This window comes from Triturus cristatus, chromosome 5_2, assembly GCF_964204655.1.
Source record: "Triturus cristatus chromosome 5_2, aTriCri1.1, whole genome shotgun sequence".
In the NCBI taxonomy this organism is placed as follows: Eukaryota; Metazoa; Chordata; class Amphibia; order Caudata; family Salamandridae; genus Triturus; species Triturus cristatus.
In genome coordinates, this window is record NC_140588.1 from 331,925,527 (window position 1) to 331,944,706 (window position 19,180).

The window sequence follows — 19,180 nt, forward strand, 5'->3', positions numbered from 1 at the left end:
TGAACTAGGACAGCACTGCAAGGTGCGTCAGACTCAGGTACAGGTTTTGGCTATCTAGGATTTGTCCTTTGTAGTGATTGGTAGTGACAAAACTGCTGCAGTTGCTACCATGCTGCCGTTTTGTGCTCTTTCATCTTATGTGGTCCTGGAGCTGGTTTGAGGTGATCAGCCAACTGATCCTTGGAGTGACTTGTCTTGGTGAAGCTGGGAAATCAACTTTTCCTGGGATCAGGAGCTTCATGAACAGTCCCAATCTCACAAGACAAAAAGTGCAGCAGATGCAGTCCTGTAGATAGTGCAACCTTTCTTTGCACTGTTCAAGGGCAACAGGGCAGTCCTTCTTCAGTCCTCTCTTCTTCTCCAATGTGAACTGAAGGGGAAGGTGCCAGGGGTGCAATGTTTATCCCAGAAACGAGTCCTGAGGGGACCATCTGGTCAGTAGCTGATAGGCTACTGAGTTCCCCACTCTCTTGTGACGAAGTTCCTGTGATGCGTAGTATCCCAGAGTACCCCATTCATGCTCCTTTCAAAATAGCATGACCCATATTCGGTCGTGAGGAGCAGGGAAGACCACCCAGGAGATGTGGCTGCCAGATGGCTACATGCCTATAGGAAAACTGGTTTGGATATAGGTTTCCCTCCCCTGGCCCGGTCTCCTAATTGTATGCAGGAACAAAAGGCATCCTGCACAGAGATGTTGCTACTAGCGGTCCTTCAAAGGCGGCTTCACCTTTCAGTGCCTTATGGGCTAACCCACTGAGTTCCATAACGGGAGAAGAGGTAACACCTTGCTCTGTTTGCAAAAGCCTTTGTTCCTCGGCCGGAGAGTCATTCACACGTCTACCCAGGCATGCAGAAAAGTGTCATGGCCTTTGTGAGGCCACTGTACTAGCTGGAGTGCAGGGTAGAAACCTTTTAAAGTTGCTTAACTTTAATAGTGACTTCACATCTGGCCTGGGCATCAGATTAGATTTAATGTCCCAATTATTTTGATACCTTACTTGACCTTGCTAAGTGGTCCCATTCAGAGGTTAGACAGGTTGGAGTGCCAACCTTTTAACCCTGTTTAAGCCAATGGGGCTCCTAACCTTTCCCCAGCAAGGTAGCGAGATGGCCGCTTACTGAGCGAGCTCCTCGCAAATGCCTAAACGATCCTACATAATCCTTTAAATAACGGACTCACAACGTTCGAAACTGATGGGGAGCGGTGACCATCGAAGACGTGAGTGCTAGCGAGCAAAAAACGGCCCCTGTGAACTACACAATATCGCGGAAAGACGACCGATGTCTTGAGGCCTAATTAGTGAATGCGAAACTAAAGCCGCGGGCAGCAGTGGAACAACCGGCCGCGACACACAGCACGTAACACGGCCGTGATAAGAGTCCAGGTCGGCTGAGGGGAAACTACGGACCCTGGAAGGTGGAAAAAGCACCACAGTCGCTGGAGACACAATCCGGTGCTGCCGCTGAGGTGAGCGAGGCAGAGAGGGGCGCGAGCGGTGGCCCGGTGGGTCCCGAGAACACGCGGGACGTGTCATGTGCGGTGCCGCGAGAGAAAGGAGCTAACTCCTGGGGCCTACACTGATGGATGCCCGCAACACTTACAATAGCGGCTGAAGTGCTTTCACCCAAAATTACAGGTACGACGGGCGTGCAGTGGCACGGGCCACAGCACAGCGTGAGGTGCCCTATATGCAGAAAAAGGACATAAAACAGGTGACCAGCCCAATGCGAGTCCTGTGGCTGGCCTGAGACGTTGGAAAAGCGGACTCAAATCGCAAGGAGAGAGCTAGCACGGGCAAGGGGAGGGATACGAAGAATGCACGCGCGAGGGCGCCAGCTCAGCAGGAGACCGCGTTGCAGTTGAGGGAGACGGAAGAAGAGGCAGATTGACCCTGGTGCTGCCGGTAGGAAGTTTTCCCTGTGCACGCTGCCACTATAGTACTGGCGCCCCTTGGTACATGGCGGATCCTTATCTCCTGCCTCACCATATTAGGAACACCTATGCAGCGGTGAGATAACTAGGGAGGCCAAAACGGACATAACCATAGCCCTGGTTAGACCCCGTGTGTGTGCGGAGTGAGCGAAGAGTCGTGGCACTACATGATATGCGACACAGAAACTGGAGGTGGCTCATCATAACTGCGCACTGAAGGCTCCTTCGAGGTAACAAGTAAACTTAGGAGACGCAAATCGCGCATCAGGTAACTCCACCTATAGCGCTCTCAGGCTGAAGAACCCAAAATTATATTGGAGGATAAAACTCCAGCACAAAGCTGCTCTAGTTAAAGGAGTGCACTAATAGATCGTTTAACCTACATGGTATAAATAGCCCCTGCACTATTGGACCGCCTGAAGAGATCGGCTGAAACGAATCCCACCTCAGCGCTGCTGCAAACTGTGGAACTGGGGGTAAGATCAAAAACACAAACTACACCATGGGTAAGACAGACCGCACCCAGCCCAAAATAAATTTCGAACAGGCGAAGAAGCAACAAGATCATAGCCCTGATAAGCAAACACCGGTGCAATCAACGGCGACAGGAGGGGTGACGAATGATGATATACAAACTATGTTTACCATGCGGCATTGTCGAACATAGATGGAAAAATAGATTTGCTGACATATAGAGTGGACAGAATGTCCGAACGCATAGACAAACACAAAGAAAGAATAGACATGGCGGAGCCCAGGATATCCGAAGCTGAAAATGGACAAGTGCAAATAGATGCGAAACAGACCAGGATGGAGAAACAGCTGGTGGCAATGACGGCGAGGACTTGGAAGCGAGGTCCCGAAGAAACAACATCCGCCTAATGGGAGTGTCTGAAACGACAAACACTGGTCCGATGGAACGCTATGTGGAGCAAATACTCATATCCATGCTGGGTCGAGACACCTTTTCTAACATCTTCATAGGCGAAAGGGCACACAGATCATTGGCGCCAAAACCGCCAACTGGATCCCGACCAAGACCGATCATAGCAAGAATCTTAAATTACAGGGGCAGAGATGCAGCGCTCCGAAAGGCCAGTGAACTGGGCAAATTGACCCATGAAGGAATGGACATCTCCCTGTACCCAGACTTCACGGCATCTGTGCAAGAAGCGAGGAAGAAGTTCGGCATAGCGAAACAGAAACTAAGAGACTTAAACATACCATATGGTATGCTCAATCCTGCTAGGCTCAAAATCACGGACGACGGAAAATCGCGGATCTACACCGAACCACAGGAAGTTCTGAAGTTCGTACAACAGAAAGGACAGATGAGCACGCGGAGAAGATCGCTGAGAGGAGAGCAGGGCGACCAATCTACTACGTCAGATAAGTAATGAGTGGACATTTTATAGTCATACAATAGACATTGCAGTGATCACTCTGCGCTTTTGATGCGACCGCACTCTTTATTAGGCGATGACAGTGATGAGCCTCTTAGAAGAGGTTCGGATGCACGGCGGACTATACCATGCAAGACCAGATAAGTTGATAGACAGTATCTTTTGTTTATACTCCGCTTGCCAAATTAATGTTTGCACACATTATAGTCATGATTGGGGTCACTGGCCGCGGGAAAAAGTGTTGTTCTCCACGAAATTATCCGAAAAGGTTGTAAAGTGTTGAGTTCTGATATATGCGATGACAGGGCGTTTACCCATGTGGCCTTTGCCACGAGAAACCAGGAGGCAGCTCTGACCCCTTCGTGTGAACCACACAAGTTTACTCACTGTTTTCTTTTTTTTCCCACAGGGATATGTTTTATGTATTTGTTGGGAATGCCTCCACTAACAAGGGAAAGGTGGAGTGGGAGGGGGAGGGTAAGGGAGTTAAGCAGAAATCTCTGACCAGTAGTGAAAAGACAGACAAACACATGGGAGACACTATGAGACGCCTCAGACACCGCAACAGGGCGGATGGCAGTGACACGACAGATGACTGATATTATGACCCAGCACAGAACATTGACGTTCCTAACCTGGAATGTCAGAGGACTGCACAACCCACAGAAATTACGCAAAGTATTAGCATATTTAGATAGGCACAGAGTGGACGTAGCTTGTGTACAAGAGACGCACTTGACAGACCTCAGAGAGCAGCAGATAGGGGCCAGATGGGCTACATACAAACTGGCAACGTCATACTCTTCATATGCTAGGGGGGTCCTGGTATTAGTGAAACGTAATACACCCTTTACACTTATTACATTTGTAAAGGATGACCAGGGAAGATACGTCATAGTGAAAGGGTGTTTTGGCGGCACAGTGCTAACAATTGTCAACGCCTATGGACCGAATAACGATGACCCCTCTTTTTACGCACAAATTTGGACACAGTTACGTGATTTACAACCCACGGCCATACTATGGGGCGGGGACTTTAACACTTGCTTAGACCCCACGCTAGATAGATAAACTGAGAATGACAGATACGGCAAACAATCGACTAAAGTATTAAGGGAGGGAATGATGGACTGGGACATGGTGGACATATGGTGGCTAAGAAATCCAGAACGTAGAGAAGGTACCCGTTTCTCATTGACACACCTTACATGGTCCAGACTTGACTATTGGCTAGCGACTCAAGATGTGTGCACATGGACCATTGCCAATGACCACTTACCCAAAACACTCTCAGACCACGCCCCAGTACGACTCACGTTGGCGATCCCGACACATACCCCGCGGCAATTCACATAGAGACTGAGACAGTCAGCGCTTCAGGACTAGGTGTTTCGAGAGGAATTACGGCAGGCGATAGTGGACTATTTTGAACACAATTCTGGTTCGGTCACCAGCACAAAAATACTTTGGGAGGCTTTCAAGGTCACTATCAGGGGCCATTGTATTAGTAAACACGCAGGCTTTCTAAAGGACATCCAACAACTTAAAAAAATAGAAGCTGACATTACTAGACTTGAACGGGAATTTGAAGACACTCACAATAACGCACTGTTAGCTGAAATCAGGACACAGATAGATAAATATAACGAGTTTGCAGATGACGAGATTAAGTACATTTCGCACAAATACCCGGCTAGGAAATATGGAGAGGGTGGGAGGCCTGGACGAGCACTGTCGCATAAAATCAAACCTACCCATACCACGGTGTACATAATACAGATCCAAAATGAACATCGCCAACCAGTATACGACACCCCAGCTATTCTAGACTGTTTCACCAAATACTATGCTCACTTATACACTACCCAGGCAAAGGTCTCTACATCTGACATACATGACTATCTAGATGACGTGGCATTGGCATGATTGTCAGATACACACTGAGAGTACTTCTGCCACCATATTACCAAAGACAAAATTGTGGATACCACTAACTCTCTCCCAAATAATAAGGCACTGGGACTAGATGGGCTCCCGGGAGAATTTTATAAACAAATTCGAGATCTGCTAATGCCTCACCTAGCTGAGATGTATGAGGAAGCCTATGAGGAGGGCACACTCCCGGCATCCTGAAGTGAGGCGCTTCTGATAGCATTTCCGAAACCGGGTAAGGACCCTACCGAATGTGAATCATGCAGGCCGTTATCCCTGATAAACATAGATGCCAAGATACTGGGAAAAATAATAGCGCACAGAATACAACCGCTACTGTGCAATTTAGTATCCCAGACCAGGCAGGCTTCATGCCAACACGATCCACCACTCACAATAAACGTACTATATTTGCGCTATACCATCAGATAGATCCGGACATACCAGCGGCTGCGGCCCTCTTGGACGCAGCCAAGGCATTTGACTCGGTGGAGTGGGACTTCATGTTTGTCACTCTTTATAGGATGGGATTCCAAGAACCATTTCTAAAATGGATATCACTGTTATATACTACACCTAGAGCACGAGTCAGAATAAACGGAAACACATCAGACCCAATAGAGATTACGCGAGGCACCAGACAAGGCTGCACCCTGTCACCAATGCTATTTGCATTAATCCTGGAACCATTGGCCTGCAAAATTCAGCAGAAACACTTCGAGGCTGCCCTGCAATTTGACCTCCGGCCCATTGGAATAGCTCTATACGCAGATGATATGGTCCTTTACACCACGCACCCTGACAAGAATCTAAACCCGCTCATAAGACAATATATCCGTCATGAGCAATACTTAGGCCTTCGTATAAACTGGGATAAATCAGTTGTGATTCCCCTAACCGCTGACACTACAGAACCTGATCTGGAGTACCCTCTAAAATGGCAAATCAATCCAGTGAAGTATCTAGGAATCTGGATTAATCTCGTGATCCAGAACTGGTAGTAAGAGAGAACTACAGTCAAGCGCTGGTGAGACTGGAGGAGCAGGTAGATAAATGTATTAAAATGCCTCGCTCCATGGCGGATAGGATAGCTTTACAGAAAATGCTCAAACTGCCTATGTTCCTATACCTGTTTTGGAATATACCAATATGGTTAACTAAGGCATTTTTTGTCAGATTGCGCTCTATTTTGCAACAACTAACATGGGCAGGAAAGCAAGCCAGGATTAGTTGGAAGACCCTGACTCAACCGTACCACCTAGGGGGTTTTGAGGCGCCAGACCTTCAATTGTATTTCCTCTGTGCGCAGGCTCAGCATGCACATTATTGGACGAAACCTCATGCACATATCCCACACATTGCGGTAGAAAAAGATAGTGCACACCCCATACCACTGACTGCTCTTATGGCGGATCCGATGAAGTATACGTCACGTGATAAGATACAAACAGCTCAATGCACCTCCAGGGTGTGGTACGCACTGGCACACAGAGCACATAAGCTCCCGATTTACGCACGGGCGTTACCCACGGCAAGACACCCCAAGCTTACTGTCACGCAGGAAAAGAAAATGCATACTCTGCTGGTAGAGATGGGGCTGACCACTATGGGCACTATGTTCCCACATAATAAATTCATTAACTTAGCAGACCCCTCACTTTGCGTCCATCAGTCCCCCTTGAAGAAATTTGCATATTTGTGATTACGTTCGGCAATCAGAACATTATACACCACATTTCCGGAAGAACCTATGCAATTGAACACGCTACAAATACTATTAACAGCACCTACACGCAAGAACTTAGTGACGCGCCTATACAACACGGCCCAAGAAGAACAGGCTGAGAAGCCTAATGTCGCGGCAACTAGGTGGGAAATAGCACTGGGTGAGATAATAGACAAAAATGACTGGCAGTACAGCTGTACACAACTCACGCTGCTCACGTCAAACTGCAACTTGCGCATTATTCACTTTAAGCTCCTCCACCAACTATACCACACACCGGCTAAATTACACAAAATTGGACTTAGAGAGACGGATAACTGCCAGAGATGTAATGCATCAAGCGCTGACATTTTACATATGTCATGGTCATGCCCCCTATTGCAGATATACTGGCGCGACATCACTACCACACTAACTGAGATGCTATCGGAACAGATTCCCAACACTCCCTTGGTGTGTATTCTAGGAGTCCGGAAACCTAAATATGCCATGCTCAGGAAATTTTCGGCACTCGCATTTTTGCTTGCCAAGAGACGTATAGCTATACGGTGGAAGAGCAAAAGACCCCCAAGACTTAAAGACTGGATCACAGATATGACTTACTGCAAGGCAGCGTTAGAGACCTATGTAGAAGACACTCCACAAGCCTCGAGGCCTAGAGATTTCTGGGAACCATTTGTTCAATACGTGCAGGCACACTCAGAGTGGGAAACCACAGACTGACCTATAAGAGCACATTGTTGCAACCAAACGTGATAAGTGACAATAACCGTAGCAGACAAATATATATGGTGCGTTGTAGTGAACAAAGATGTTGAGGGACATTTCAGGGAACCAGGTTGTCATCTGCCACAATAAGAGGCTGGAATGTGATAAATGATATGTATATAATATAGATTGTACTCCGATGTGATACGTAAAGCTGTTCTATAGCAAATGGGTTGTATTCAGGATATGTAACTGCTGGTTGGATAAAAAATAAAAAAACCTTTCCCCAGCAAAACTGCACTTTGGAAGTGTTGCTGTTAAGACATATAGAAAATCATAGGTCTTACTTAGTAATATATAGCTCTCTGCCATAGGATTCTATAGGTCTTCCTTTGGGGAGACTTACATATTACATTACTTAAGGTAAGCCGTGGCTTTGTCATTAAGTGTAATGGCATAGTCGAGGCAGGGCAGTGTGAAACACTACCATATCTGTCTACAGTTGCAGACTGGGGTCTATTTTGTCTCTGTCACATGTAGTGTGGCTCAAACAGTGCTGCAGCTCTGTGTGAACACTCAAACGTACATGCCCTGGGTACCTTAGGTACCATATACTAAGGACTTATAAGTAAGTAAGTACTCTCCAATTGGGTGTATCCAAATAAAATAAACACGACTTTTACATGAGGTTAAACACTGACACTGAGGTCTGGTTAGCAGGCCTCAGTGCACTCTCAGAGTCGAAAAGCCAGCAGCATCAGTAAAAAAAAATGGGGGCGATCATGCACAAAGATGCATACCCTTATAGAGCGGGGCGGGGTATGGACTCGGAGTAGGGTGAGATGTGTGTCGACTCCAGGGCATTGAGCATGTCTGTGAAGGGAACCTCAGGGCTGTGGGAATAGCCAACTGCAGTGGAGTAACAAAAGTTGAGGCCCCCCCTACAAGGTACATGGAGAGGCCCCCCTCTCCGGATTTAATCTGGAGCTGTCAGGCATGAGTGCTGTGCTGAGGGTGCCCCCTGCAGCTCGGGGGCCCCCACACCACAGGGGCTCGGGGGCCTGTGTTACGCCACTGCCCAACTGGGGGGAAGCAATGGGGAAGATAGCTAGTTCCTCTATGAGAGTCCAGAGTGTCTTGAATGCTGGGGTCATGGCAGCAAACAGCAAGGTGGGCTAATTCATGAGTGGGGTGTGTGGTGGCCCCTCCATCCTGGCTCAGTGGTGTGGTTAGGTATGGTAGCAGCATCGGCCTACCTGGAAGTCTATTGGCCTGGCTGTGGCATCCAAGGGGGAATCCGTGACATTGATGTCTTGGGACGATCATTCCATAGTTTGTTCCTGGGAGGCATCTTGGCTTTGGAGTTGTTATTGTAATGCTGTGCATTCTTGGCAGCTTTTATCAAGAGTTGGCTATTGAGTGCCTCTTCTAATGGGTTGTCGGTGCTTTCTATGTTTTAGAAGGTCTCGGGTTGCCATTAGTGGTTGGTGTCTTCAGCTGGGGTTTCCAGCCCAGGATGGAGCGAGCTTCCTCTATGATGCGGACTGCACATGTTTCTTTCTTTGTTCCATACAAAAATCAAGCAGAAGAGATGCCCCTATTTGTATTTGATCCCTTGTTCATGTAGACATGTGCTAGCTGCTTTGAAGAAATGGCGTCAGTCGACCGTGAAGGGAACAAATCCTGGTAGAGTCACACTTTTACTCCCTCAAACGATGTGGGAGACCCCAGTCTTTTGCCGCCGACATTAATGCCTCTTTTAGCGGGTAGTTATGGATGCAGGTTAGGATATCTTGGGGCAGGTCTGGTGCATTAGCGGGGCAACCAGCTCTGTGTGTGTGGTCGAGGATAATCTCTTTCTCAGCAAGGTATGGAGGCACGTGAGAGATGAGGCAGGTAACATAGGTCTCCAGGTTGCCTGAATCTGCCTTAAGTAGGACTCTCTTTTTTTTGTTGTTGTATTTCTTTTTATTAAAACTTAACACGATAAACAGTCAGCACAAAATACAGGACATATTTGCACTTTCAGACATGGAGGAGTTCGTACAGTTACAGTTCACAAATCGAGGCTACAATTCACAGCATCTACAACGGTTGACATGGACTGATCAAGTTGAGTCCTGGTCATCTAGATCAATGCTATGGGATGGACTACAGATATTTCCACGGTACTCGTTCCAGGCCCCCCAAATTAATGACCACTTCTTCGGGCACCCCCTTGCAACGTAGACAGTCTTTTCCCTAAACATGCACCAGTCCATATTTTTCTTCCATTCTGCTAACACGGGAGGCTGGACGGCTCCCCAGTGCTGAGCTATATTTCTTTTCGCGATCATCAGTCCCAATGTTACCCAAATCCTGCCCATCCTTCCCACGTCTGTAGGCTCCCACAAGTTCAGCAGGCATTTTTTCGCCTCAAGGCGCATTTCTAGATTTAGTACTTAAGTAGGACTCTCTTAATAATTATTATTGAAATGCGATATCTGTTCTCTCGGTCTTCTAGGTGGTGCTACAGGTCTTCGTGCTGTTCTCGTGACTCCAACAGCTTGCGTCTGTGGAGTTCTAGTTCCTTTTCCATAGTGTTGACGCTCGTTTCTAGGATAAGCACCCACTGGCCAAGCAGTCACAGGAGATATATACTGTAAGCCCATATTATTTTTAGATCTTAATAACACCCATGCCCCCACGAGGAAACATTTTGGTTATACTAACAGGTAAAAAAATACCAGAAGGTTAAAATGCAGCCTAAAAAACGGCAGGTGGCATATGGTCCTCTTAATTTAGGGAGAGATGTGGGGCAGCGGCCAAAACGGCTGACTCTGGAGCGCAGGGTACACGGTTCGAGCCCTGGTGCCGGCGGCAGATCCGTTCAGCATCATGTGACTCAGGGGAAAATAATAAATCACTTACCTGCCAATGCGGACGCCCTCTGGTGCTCCTCTCCCTACGCTGGTGCACACTGCACAGGCTATTAGGGGACAATCCAGACGCTGCTCTAATGCTGGTAATATTATTTACCAGCATGAGAGAAGCACCATGATTTGCCCGAGTGGCCTGACTTGACGCTCGCGCTGGCTTAGGAAACCTGATCCTGTTCTCCACCCGGCTGTGCAACACAGCTCGGGTTGGAGAAATATAAGTGCGCATGTCGGTTTGGCCATCCTAAGACCGGCGGCCAAACCGACATACGCACTAACAGTGCCAACCATTTCTCCTCCATTCTGCTGCCATGACACTCCGTGAGGATGGCACCGCCCTAAGACTCGGCTGGCAATTGTACTTAAATAGCGATTACTGGCTCAGTACGAAAAATAAAATAATAATGAAATGGTTTTGTTATAATTTTATTCTTCAGTGGGGTGATGCTCCTCCGCCATACCGGAGGAACATCCCCTGACTGTTTTCCTCCAATGTGGAACTTTTACAGTGTGTACAATAAGGCTTTGGGAAAATAGCAATGTGAAAAAATGTTACATAACATTTCCATAAGATGCCGCAAATCTGTGACTGGTGCAGTTTCCACAATTAATGCTGTTAATGTCTGGGGCGTGGCTTGGCGCCTGCAGGAGATGGCGGCGCATCGGTGAGGCTCCGAGGCGGCGTTGGAAGGCATGCCGGTTTCTGCCCAGTTCTCCGGATGACAAACGGCGGCTGAAGTATGGGAACATGCCCTGACCCTACTCGCTGCTTTCAACTTCATTTTGGAGGCTCCATGACGCTATAAAATGCTTTTGTAAGTCCTGTCAGGCTCCGGCCGCCATTTTGAATTTTTAGCGCGACACGCATTATGAGGCTACGGTGGTGATACAAGTTCAGCATTCTCCATGTTTAGAATTCCAGGCCCTCAACGACTCTCAGAATGCCTGTTTTCTTGATTTCTTATTGTGTCATGAAGTGTCAACATTATTGCACTGCCCACTTCTTTTAAGGACGACGTTCCTTCATGAAAAGTTCTTTTTTCAGTCATGAACTTTTCACTATTCTCTTCATCTGCTTTTATTTGCAGCAGCAAATTATTTCACTACATCGCACCTGGAGGCCCTTCGTTGTCGACGCTCTTTTTGCGCTGCGGATTTTTATGTAGTACATGAGAGGACTTTTCTTTTCATATTTCCGCTTTTCTGTTTAAGTCCACTTTGAGTTATGAAGTGAGTTGATGCCACCTCTCCACTTTACATTGACGCATGGATGATATTTTGATCTTTCTCTGATGGCTTCACTCACTTTTTTATGTCCGCTCAGATGAAGGTTTTCGCTGTGGTGCTTTGAAGCTAGCTATACTCTTTTCTGGTGATATTCAGACGTCGTCGCTCCCCTGATGGGCTCTTTCTGGTGTTGTTTTCATTTTTGCCTCCTGTGATCTCCAATGAGTTAGCCACTCCACAGATTCGCCACATGGGCAGACTTAAATCAATGTCGCGCCTGCCTCGTTCTACTACGCCCCAAATTGCGAAGAATTCTAAGGTTTTCTCCGCTCTGTCGCAATTGGAAGATTCTCTCAACTCATCTGGTTCAGATACACCAATGGAGCCATCTAAGCTCCCGCAGGATACCTCTAAATCTAACACCAAGAGACTCAAGTCAAACTCTCTTTCGCCTCCAAAACATTCGGGGCCTGTATCTATGGAACTGTTGTTAGAAGAGATAAGATCCCTGCGTCCTTTTATGGAAGAGACTAATGTTAAGCTCCAGGTCCTTACTGATAACTGGTCGCAAATGGAAACGAGAGTAACTTTAGTTGAAAAGTCTGTTCAGTCGTTTCAAGAAACATCTTCTGTGGTCTCCAACTTAAAATCTCAAGTCTCTGATCTTCAACAACAAGTGGAACAGTTGGAAAACAGGAACAGGCGCAACAACCTTCGTATTTATGGCCTGGCCGAGGGACTTGAGGGATCTGACCCAATCACTTTCTTCAAGTCGTTCCTTCCTAAACTCTTGCATCTGACACAGGACAGGTCCCTTAATATTCAGCGAGCTCACAGATTGGGTCGTCCACCTTCCTCAACTTCTCCTTCTCAGAGACCCAGAGGGGTCATCATCTACTTTTTGGAGTACACTGACCTTTTGATGGTTTTGGCGGCGGCCAAAGCCTCTCCGAATCTTACCTGGTCTGGATCTCCCCTGTTTTTTGCGCAAGACTATGCCAAGGCTATGGCTGCCCGGCGGAAAGCTTTTCTAAATCTGAGAGCGGATTTGCGGGCGATGGGGGCTCGATACGGCCTCTATCACCCATGTTTATTTAAAGTCACCCACAATAACAAGACTACAACTTATGAGGACCCAATACGTTTGCAAAGTTTCATTAATGCACATAAATCCTCTGCTATGGATGCCTCCAGACCGTCATCCTCTGCTTTCGGATGAATAATGTTTTTATAATTCTTATATGGCTTTGCATGTTATGCTGTGTTTCTTTAGTGTTTTTCATTGTTATAACTCGCCTGAATTTCTCTGTTCCTTTATATGGTTCCGTTAATGTTTCTTTTATTGTTTAAACATTATGGCTGTTCCCTGTTTTCCGTGTTCAGTTATGGTTTCATCTTGATTTCCTAGCACATTTTAACCCTTTGTTTTCTTTTTTCATCTTACAGGAGTTTGTCCTCGTGTCTTGATGATGTCTCCCGACCCCAGTCTCGCTGCTCCTCGATGTGCTGCCTCACCCTTGTGGTTCCTTCCTCCCTCCACCCTTTCTCGTATCTTCCCTCTATAGGTATGTTTTTCCCCCATTTCCTTATTTATCTTCCTGGCTTATCCGTTGGTTTTTCTTCTTTCCCTTCCCTTTTATCTCTTCTTATGTTTGTGTTCTCGTCCGCATATTTTCACGTTGATTTAATATTATTGTTCGGAACTCCTTGCACCTATGAGGATTGCACTCTTCTTTTTTCATGCTTCACTTGCTTCTCAACCTCTTTCCCCTTTCTGGCTCCTTACTCCAATGTCTCTACCATGTTTCTCTCTACTTCTTTCTTACTCCTAGCTTTCTGGGTCACGTACGACATTGTTGCATCCTATTCTCCTTTTCTTGCTACGGCTCATACTTATGGTCACTTGTTCGCTTCCCTTGTTTTCACTATGTTTCTACCAACTCTTCTTTCTTTCACCTTTTCGACTTTCTACTCTTTTTGGGCTTATCTCTCATTGGATGTGTCATGTATATTCTTTATAAATAAGTTGATAACATGTCATTGAATATTTTGTCATGGAATGTGAAGGGTATTAATTCCCCGATTAAGCGTCAACGGATTCTGTCACATCTTGCCAAATTGAATGTCGATATTGCATTCCTCCAAGAAACGCATTTAACTGAGGCTGAATCTGTTAAGCTTAAGCGTGGTTGGGTGGGTGAATTGTTTTTTTCACAAGGTGATGGCAAGCGTAATGGTGTGGCAATCCTTTGTCGCAAGTCTCTTCCCCTACAGGTTATCACTCATGAGTCGGATACTTCTGGTCGTTGGGTCTATGCTAAACTGTCCCTTAGAGGTGTTCAAGTCTCTCTTCTCAATGTTTATGGTCCTACCACAGGCGAACCTTCTTTTTGGGCTGATTTTTCTCCACTTCTAACTAAATTTATGGATCACAACTTTATCCTGGCGGGGGATTGTAATCAACCCCTTGATCCCTTTATTGATAGAGAGTCCAAAGCCCCTTATGTTCCCAACAAGCCCCACAAACTGTTTAGTCATGCGATTTCACAACACAAACTTGTAGATTCCTGGCGCCTCTCCAATCCAAAGTTGCGGGAGTATACTTTTTATTCTCCCTGTCACCGTTCCCAGTCACGACTTGACTACATCTTTCTTTCCCACAACCTCGCTCAGTCACTCCTATACTCTGAGATAGGCCCGATTTTGCTTTCTGACCATGCCCCCGTCCTCACTAGTGTTGATGTACTCCCTAAAACTACTGGCCCTAGGAGATGGCGTTTCAACAATTCCCTCCTCATAGATCCCAAATTTACAGCCACCTTTACTTCCTTTTTTGATGAATTTTTCCTCCGCAACGATGATGATACCCTCCCTGATCATACTATTTGGGATGCTTTTAAGGCAGCAGCACGTGACTTTATTATAAGTTATGTTGCGAACAAGCGTAAAAATGCCCGAAGGTTTACCAAAAATCTCCTTTCCGACATTAAAACACTGGAACATGCGTATTTTACTTCACACTCTCCTGATAGCTTGACAGCCCTCATTGCAGCAAAAATGAAGTTTAATGAGAAGTCTACAGAAGATGCCTCTTTGTACCTGCTGAAATCTACTGCTAAATTCTACGGGGGTAGGAACAAGGCTGGAAAGCTCCTAGCTAATTATTTGAAGATTAAGCACAATAAGCTGAATATTGAATCTATTTATGACTCTGATGATAATTTAAAGCATACTGATGTTGATATTCTTGCTGAATTTTCGCGTTTCTATGAAACTTTGTATACCTCTGAAACCCAACCTAACCCTAGCTCCCTTGACCATTTCTTCTCCACCATTCATACACCAGCTGACTTTCCTCCAGATCTCTCCTCCTTAGAATCAGAAGTCACACAACAGGAACTACTTACTGCATTGCAACATCTCAAACCCAACAAAGCCCCAGGACCTGATGGTTTTACTGTCGAATTCTACCTTCACTTCTCTAAACTGCTAATCCCACGACTTCACTCTCTATTGCGCACTTTTATTTCTTGGACCACCTTCTCCCCGATTTACTGGGAGAGGAGCAATCTGGGTTTGTTAAGGGCCGGTACATTACGGACAATACTAGACTTTTATTTAATATCCTATCAAAGTCCTCCCGTTATCAGCACTCACTTGCAGCGATAGCCCTTGACGCCGAAAAGGCTTTTGATCGTGTTGAATGGTGCTATCTATTCCACACCCTCACTTGGTTTGGTTTTGGTCCTAGATTTATCTCTTTAGTTTCCCTGTTATATTCTCATCCTAAAGCGGCAGTCTTTGCTAATGGTCAAATCTCACCTTATTTTGACCTGGGCAGAGGCGTTCGCCAGGGTTGCCCTTTATCCCCTTTTCTTTTCAACCTTGCTTTGGAGCCCTTCCTTTCCAGGTTGCGTCAAAATCCTGCCATTCACGGCTTCCAGATTGCAGATCTGCATATTAAACTCGCTGCATATGCAGATGACATATTACTCTTTCTTTCTAAACCTACAGAATCCATCCCTGCTTTCATGACTGAAGTAAGAACGTTTTCCTCTATCTCTGGATATAAACTTAACCACGATAAATGTGAGATCCTTCCCCTAACCAAATTTACTTTCAAACAAGAATTTATTGAATCTCGATTCACCTGGAGTCCGTCCCACATTAAATATCTAGGTTTATATATTACTCCCTCAATTTCAGACACTATCTCTATGTGTATGTCCAAATGCTCGCAGAAAATTGCAGATCTCACGACAAGATGGCATCCTTTATACCTCTCCTGGTGGGGACGCCTCGATACTATCAAAATGATGATATCTCCCATTATTCTGTACACACTCTCCAATATTCCACTCCCCATTCCAGTGAAATTTTTTACTAAGATTAACTCAACACTATCCTCGTTTTTATGGAATTCCAAAAAACCAAGAATGTCTCGGGCTAGGCTAATACGTCCAGCATCTGAAGGTGGTGTTAATTTTCCTGACTTCCCTGCGTATCAGAGGGCCTTTTTATTGCGTCAAGCTTCCCTTTGGTTACAAGATTCCACCTCCCCTTGCCCCTTGTGGCTTAAAGTTGAGCGTACTTTACTCTTCCCCTTTTCTTTTGCAGAATATCTTGCTTTTTCTCGTAAGCCTTCATTGACTCCCACTCCTATCCACAAGTATACTCTTAAGCTTCTATTAGCAGCGGCTCCCGGCCCTCCTGTGACAGTGGCTGATTTAATCTCTTCCACTATCTGGCATAATAAGTATCTCCTAATTGGTAATAAGCCCTTTTATTGGAAATCATGGAGATCCCGTGGTTTGCTTTGGATTTCGCAACTCTTTTCTGGTTCCACTTTTGTTTCTTTCTCTGACCTTTGTTCCTCCTTTTGCTTACCCAAATCCTTTTTCTCTAAGTATCTTCTCCTCAAGGCTGCTGTTTTGGAGCTTTACATACCACTTTTGGCTTCTCCTTCTCCTCCCCCTATCCCTATCACCCCTGCTGTTCGACTTCATTCTCTCCTCCGCACTGTCCCCAAGGCATCTCTTCTTTATAAATACCTTCATACTCCCGAGTTACCCAGGCCTAAATCCAAGGTTGAACTTCAGTGGGAAGATGACCTAGGGGTGGATTGGACGATTTCCTTATGGGACAAAATTTGGACAAAATTGCGCAAAACCTCCAGAGCGGCTTCGTTGACACAATCCCTATTTTTTATTTATAATAGGCTACTCCACACTCCTTCTACACTACATAAGCGATTTACTGCTACCCCAGACAAGTGCTGGTCATGTGATGTCCCCAATGCCACCCTGCCACACATGCTATTTCATTGCAAGCTTGTTCATGACTTTTGGTTACAGGTATGGGCCCAAATCAATTTTATTTTTCACACTAGCATCCCCTTTTCCCTTGTTCATCTTTTCCTGGGCAGTCTGTCTACTAGCTGGAATAATGTAGACACATCTGCTCGTATTGTTGATTTGCTATTGGCTGTTGCTTTTCAACAGATTACTGTTAATTGGAAAAATGCATCCAACATTTCCTTTAAAGCGTGGTGGTACAATGTATGTTATAATCATAGACTTGATAATGCATTTGTCTTCCCTATTCACTTGGCAGCTAAACGTGCAGACTTATGGCTCCCCATTACGCTATATTTAGACAATTGTGCTGCTCGCTCCTCCCTTCCACTGCCTGCCCAACAAGAAGTTCCCAAACCCCCATGATACCCTTTCTCATGTTCTGCATATTTTTACCTTGCTGTTTCATTTTTATGCTCTTTGTAATTTACTGTTTGATCAGAATTGACACAATTTCTTTATTTCTTTTCAATGCCCATGTTCATTGTTTCTACATGCAATTTCTCTTATAGGTTTTATTTGTAATCCCACTCCCCTCCTCCTTCCTGCCTCTTTTATTCCTCCCTTTCTCCCCAATTGATATCTTGTATTGCATTTACCTTTTTACTGCTTAATAAAACTCTTTTGAACTTAAAAAAAAAAAATGCTGTTAATGTCTATGTTAAAAAAAAATCTCTTGAAACAAATTTGGAAATGTTTATTGGCAAAAAAATATTCATAATCTGTGAATCACAGTATCAGCTGGCCAGAGGTTTCCAGTACGACTTGATTGTGCATACTCATTGAAACAAAGGCAAAGCACACATTTGTTTATTAGCACTTGTAAGTCTTGAATACCGTTAAGTGGCTGATATTTTAAAAGAAAATTGACACAGGTGTGTTAGAAATGGGTTTTCTGGTTGGCTAGGGTATGCAGCTAACCCAGGCTGAATCGACCACTCTAGTCAGGACAAGGGGATTATACGTCTAAAATAACCCGGGCTCACCCCCTTGATAGCTTGGCATGAGCAGTTAGGCTTATCCCAGAGGTAGTGTGTAAAGCATTTGCACATAACCAGCAGTAATACAGTGAAAACACCTCAAACTGATACCACCCCAGTCTTAGAAACATATCCAATATTTATCTGTGTAAAGCAAGACCAAAACAATAAAAATCCAACATACAGTTACTTAAAATATTCATAAAGAAAAAATAGACTTTAAAAACAGTTCCTTTAAGATGATAGCTCCACCCGGACATATCATGGCGTCAGGAACAAACAAATCCAACAGATCTGGCTGACTGCGGCGTCGCCGGCCAGCTACAGTGTCGGGAAGAGACCCGCAAAACAGTACCTTTAGAAATGCAGGGAGCTGGGGACCTTGCGATGAGGTCCGATGAGCTGGCGTCGCAAGCAATACCGGAGGTCAGTGCAGGAGTCGTCAGGCCCTTGAAGTCACACGTGTTGCAGGTCAAACTCCGTGCAGTTGAAGTCGGGACAGCAGGCGGGAGTTGGGGCTGCGTTGCGAAGTGCAGCGGTGCAGCATGTGGTTCCCTCAGGTCGTGGTGCAGGCAGCGGCTTGGTGACGGCATCCAGCGGCGTCAGTGAGACCAGGACTGCAGTGTGAAGTGGGGCAGTGTTCATCACGGTGCTAGCAGGTCACTGTGCTGGCAGCGGCAGCATCTTTGCTGAAACGCTGTCGTCAGCTGATGAACTGGAGTCGATGGTGCCGATCTCGATGGGCCAAGGCTGCTGTGTGGGATGGGGCGGTGGGTCAAGTAACTTACAAGCGGTGTCCCCAAACCACAGTGCAGGCCACGGCATCGATGTCAGCTTGGAGTGGCATGATCGGTGAAACCAGGGCTGCGGTGCGAAGCAGGACGGTGCTCCGTGTTCTCCACGAGCGGTGTTCACAGGTCACTGTGCAGGCAGCGACATCAGTGACATAGTCACGGCATCATTGGGGATACCAGGGCGGCAGTGTGAAGCGAGGCG

General features: G+C 46.0%; 1 long non-coding RNA gene across 1 annotated transcript in view; it reads left to right on the forward strand.

Annotated features, from left to right (window-relative positions):
- Positions 1-19,180, forward strand: part of LOC146822938 (uncharacterized) — a 93,500-nt gene that overhangs the window by 9,511 nt on the left and 64,809 nt on the right. The window contains exon 2 of the long non-coding RNA XR_014962096.1: positions 13,297-13,415. This is a non-coding gene — a long non-coding RNA (uncharacterized LOC146822938). The remainder of the gene's footprint in view (positions 1-13,296; positions 13,416-19,180) is intronic.